Source organism: Octopus bimaculoides, chromosome 5 (genome assembly GCF_046866305.1).
Source record: "Octopus bimaculoides isolate indiv1 chromosome 5, ASM4686630v1, whole genome shotgun sequence".
NCBI classification, from domain to species: domain Eukaryota; kingdom Metazoa; phylum Mollusca; class Cephalopoda; order Octopoda; family Octopodidae; genus Octopus; species Octopus bimaculoides.
In genome coordinates, this window is record NC_142932.1 from 100,752,244 (window position 1) to 100,757,995 (window position 5,752).

The window sequence follows — 5,752 nt, forward strand, 5'->3', positions numbered from 1 at the left end:
GTTGTACCAGTATCCTTAGCCATATGACTAAGGTGTCTGCAAATCAAAAGTAAATACTCAGTGCTTTTGAAGGCTAAAATATCACACACACACACACACACACACACACACACACACACACACACACACACATGCTTCTGTGATTAGCTCCTTCACTTTTTGTGAGGGGAGAGGTATGTGGGTAGTCCTTCTTTCCTTTTTTACTCTGTATTATTATGGACAAGTAAGTAATTAACTTTCATGTATTTAATAATCTCTCTCTTTCGACTTGACATTTTGTGTATCATTAATACAGACTGTATGACAATCATGTTAATCAGTTATATCATATTTAAACTGTTCAAGAGATGGAAGACATTGCTAAAAATTATAATGGTTTTCAGTTCAAATCAGGAACGAGAGACAGAAAGAAAGCAGGTAGATAAGAAATAAAGGTGAAATATATTCTGGTGGATTTTCTTGTCATACATTTTCTTGTTATACAAAAGACCAGGAGAATAATTGCTTTTCTCGGAAACAAGGTTTGGTAACAGGAAGCGTATCCAACCAAATAGTACGGCTTCAATAGATTCCCTCCAACTGGTGCCAGTATAAGCAAGAATGATGCTGATATCTATCACCAGTCATACAATGAAAAACAGTATATTAGAATAAAGAATATAGTTATTTTTATATATGATGAATACCTTGCAGCAGTACCAACATTTCTAATCTAATGATGCCATTCAGTGACTCTAAAATTCTTCTTTAAAAAAAAATAATAAATAATACATAAAAAACTTCAAAATCAAAAATAATGCAGAAACATGAGGTTTGCTGGACAGGCCTATTTAAGGTATAGAAGTTACTGTTAATTATTATACCAAAAAACCCCCAAAAGTTGTGTGGGTCACAAAAGCATAATTCATACTATCAGCTCTTTGAAAACTAAGGAATTTAAAATGTTATTGATTTTAGTCACTAAAGGGAAATTATTCATACAGGTAGATTGGAGAAAGTGATAAAACACAGTCAGTCATTAGGGTTGGTACTCTTGGTGCTGAGGCAGTCAACAGTTTCCACTGATCCTTATCTTCCATCACACCTAAAAAGGTCACAGTTTTAAAACCTCTCTAGTCCTTAATGTTCTCAGACCCTCCCTTCAGCTGTGCCTAGATTATAGTTTTGGACAAGGTGTTGTGATGAAATATACGATTGTTCCTGGAACAATCACCAAATATATTTGGTAGCATATTTATTGTCTGATAATTTGTTGTCTGACAAAGTTCTTTACCTAATACTCCAGGTACAAGATCGAGAACAGCCTTCTAAAGCACTCAAGTATCTGAATTTTTTACTCTGCGCTTGATGTTATGAAATGTGAAGTAGATGAACACCCGACAACTGATGAAGGGTCGTTCTTTATGTTACTTGTAAGGTTTCAAACTCACAAAGGAAGATTGAGATCCCCTAGGATTGTTATTGTATGAATATGAAATTCATGGAATAACTGATAGAACTGCTTTACCAAACGATGTTCAACTTTGTCATGGCAGATGAGGTCAGACCCAATAGACTTACATCTATCTCCTTTATTGAGCTACCACCATTGCTCAAAGTCAGACCAACATACTTAAAATTGTCCACTTCATCCAGTTTTTGTCCATTCAGCATATTTCTTATTATGTTCTGGTCGTAGCTTCCTATATTTTTGCGTTACTGCCTCCCATTAGCTGATATTGCCAGCAAAGCACTTATTAAAATGTGGTCATCCTCCAATAGAAACTGAGGTGTGGAACTCACATGGTGTTTCCTGCACAATGTTTTCCCAGATCATGTTGAAAAATCCTGGCAAGAGGAGACAGCGTTAACAAATTCTGTTGTTCTGAAGAAATCTGAGATGTTATTCATGAGAATTGTGAGATTTGAATTTATATTTTCATGTACTGCTTGAAACATTAGGATGAGGTTGTTGTTGAAGTTACCACAAACCTTTATGCTGAACATAATGAAGGCATTTATTGAAGTCAGTGAAGTTGCTGTAGAGATCACAGTGGTGTTGCAGATATTTCTTGATTAATAGTTGGTTTTTTGGTTTGAAGTTCCTTTGCCTTTTTGTTAACATTTCAGCAGTATTTCACTAGGGTGACAAATGAAACTGATCATTTTGTAATTCTGGAATTACGATGCCCTTTTTTTTTTTATATATATATATTGGATGTCATCAATAATTTGGACTATTCTCTTGGCCACCACTTTGTTTCTCTTATTCTCTGACAGTGGGAAGTGTATATTGTTGTTCTCTCTCTCTCTCTCTCTCTCTATATATATATATATATATATATATATATTATAACATGGTATAATTATAAACAGGGCAAATTTGAGCTATTTCTCTGCAGACTGAAAAAAAAAAAAACAACCTTACTCAATTTTCAAATCTTATTGGGTTCTCTTCAAAAGCATCTACATCATTCTGACTGTCTCCAGGGAAACAAGCAGCCAAACTATTTATATACTCAACAAATGCAGCAGTTACTCTATGAAGGAGTCCCTAACTTGCATACCGAAAGTGTTTGACACTCTGTAAATACTAGTTGCCTGTCAACAGGGATCTTAGTCCACACAGTATCAAAGTATGATATAATAAATAGGTAACCATCATCATCATCATTTAATGTCTGCTTTCCATGCTTGCATGGGTTGGACGATTTGACTGAGGACTGGTGAAACCAGATGGCTACAACAGGCTCCAATCTGATTTGGCAGAGTTTCTACAGCTGTATGCCCTTCCTAACGCCAACCACTCTGAGAGTGTAGTGGGTGCTTTTACGTGCCACCGGCATGAAGGCCAGTCAGGCGGTACTGGCAACGGCCATGTAATGTATGGTATAATTATAAACAGGGCAAATTTTTGCCATTTTTCTGCAGACTGAACTGTATATAGTTCAAATTTACAGAAAAGGTTTAGACAGGTGAAAGAACAACAAGCAGGTATATTAGTTTAATTTGGCTTGTAAGTGAAAAACAAATATTAAGGAAACTAAGGTCTAATTTCTCAAATGTGTGCAACATTGAAAGCTGCAAACAAAATCCTTTCTCCAACTTTCAGTCAATAAAACACTTTATCTAGAAATCTATTGCAAGCAGCAGTATTTTCCCTAAGAGTACATAGCTCTTAACATTTCTTTTTAACATTATATTGGCCAGAATTAAGATAACACATTTCTTATTGCAGTAGTTTTTTTCTCTTTTCTCTTGAATAGTTTATTTTGAGTATTGAACTCATATCTTGAAAAAAAAAAAAATGTGCAGATTCAAAAAATGTCAAGAGAGACGTAGGAGTGGCTGTGTGGTAAGTAGCTTGCTTACCAACCACATGGTTCCAGGTTCAGGCCCACTGCATGGCACCTTGGGCAAGTGTCTTCTGCTATAGCCTCGGGCTGACCAAAGCCTTATGAGTGGATTTGGTAGACGGAAACTGAAAGAAGCCTGTCGTATATATGTATATATATGTGTGTATATGTATGTGTGTCTGTGTTTGTCCCCCCCAACATTGCTTGACAACCGATGGTGGTGTGTTTACGTCCCCGTAACTTAGCGGTTCGGCAAAAGAGATCCGATAGAATAAGTACTAGGCTTACAAAGAATAAGTCCTGGGGTTGACTTGCTCGACTAAAGACGGTGCTCCAGCATGGCCACAGTCAAAGGACTGAAACAAGTAAAAGAGAGAGAGAGAGAGAGTTTTCAATTTCAAATTCTTTAAACTGAATAAGTCAAAAATAAAAAGACGAAACCAAAAGGTTTAGCATAACAATTTGTATCAGTATTGGAAGATGTCCAAGTGATGGAGAAGAGATCCAAATGCTATTTTTTTTTTATTAATGCATGGCATTTAGATCTCCTACACAATTTTATGGTCATAAAGTGGACAAGCAGGTCTAACAAGAATATATTTTCAACCTAGCTGGATCTCAACTTCAGTGAGGTAGAACTATGTATGTTTCTGTTATATAATACCTGTTGAATAAATCATCTAATGAGGCATACTTTAAAATCATTTGGCAGTAATAATTGAATATGTTTATAAATGAATTCATATGCTTCTGGTGTGTTATGTAATTTTATCATCATCATCATCATCATCGTCATCGTTTAATGTTCATTTTCCATGCTGGCATGGGTTGGACAGTTTGACTGAAGGCTGGCAAGCCAGGAGGCCACACCAGGCTCCAATCTGATTTGGTAAAGTTTCTACAGCTGGATGCCCTTCCTAACACCAACCACTCCGAGAGTGTAGTCGGTGCTTTTTTACATGCCACCGGCATGGGAGCCAGTGAGGCGGCACTGGCAACGACCATGCTTAAATGATGCGTTTTATGTGCCACCGGCACTGGCATTGACCACACTCAAATGGTGCTTTTTATGCGCCACCAGAATAAGTGCCAATCAAGCAGTAGTCATCGGCCGTGACACTGACTTCACTTGACTGGACAGGTCTTCGCAAGCGCAGTTTATTGCCCAATGATTGAAGGATACTCTTAAATGGGCCAGTTATGCTGCACTGGCATAGGCCAGTCACAATCTCACTTGGCTAGCCAGGTCTTCTCAAGCACTGCACATCTCCAAAGGTCTCGGTCACTTGTCATCGCCTCCGTGAGGCCCAATGCTCAAAGGTCGTACTTCCCCACCTCCTCCCAGGGCTTCCTCTTCCACAGGTTCCCTCAACTGCTAGGGTGTGACACCTTTTCCCACAGCTGTTCTCATCCATATGCAACACATGACCATACCAGCTCAGTCGTCTCTCTTGTACACCACATCGGATGCTTCTTATGTCCAACTTTTCTCACAGGGCACTTACATTACACACCCAGCAGAGCATACTAGCTTCATTCCTTGCAAGCTTATGCATGTCCTCAGCAGTCACGGCCCATATTTCACTGCCATGAAGCATGGCCATTTGCACACATGCGTCATACAGTCTACCTTTTACTCTGAGCGAAGCCCTTTATCACCAGCAGAGATAGGAGCTCTCTGAACTTTGCCCAGGCTATTCTTATTCTAGCAGCTACACTTTCAGAGCATCCACTACTTACTTGGTCACCTAGGCAACGGAAGCTATCAACTACTATTTTTTTTCCCCTAGCATGTGATGGAAGCTGTTTTCTGCACATTTTCAATGTTTAATGCTCCTGAGCATTTGCCACACACAAAAACTATCTTCTAATTCCTTTGACATTGCTGCACCGCCTGTGTCCATAGCTTACACCAGGTACATCTTATGTAGTTTCTACCAACGCCTTTTCTACAAATCGAGCAGGGCCATCAATCTGGTTTTTGCTAGATTGAGTCTAATGTCCTTCAGTTCTAGACCTTGCTTCCACACCTGAAACTTCAGCTATTAGAGCAAGGTCATCAGCATAGAGGAGCTCCCAGGAACATTCTGTCTTGAATTTCTGTTATTACCTCGAGAACTATAATGAATAAGAGGAGGCTGAGGACTGATCCTTGGTGGACCCCTAACCGGAATTCTTCACTATACTCGTTGCCAACCCTCCATAAACAACCTTGCCAGACTTGTGCCTTGGAGAGTAACTTTCTAGGTGCAATCCCCATGGTCAGTCATGACCGAAGGGGGTCTCAGCAACTCCTACTAGCATGAGACAATGGATGTAAAAATGAATGAACAAACCTGTTACCTCTTTATTTCAAAGACATCTTTGGTATGAGGTGGTGAGATGAGACTACCAGAGAAAGACAATTTAACAAGATG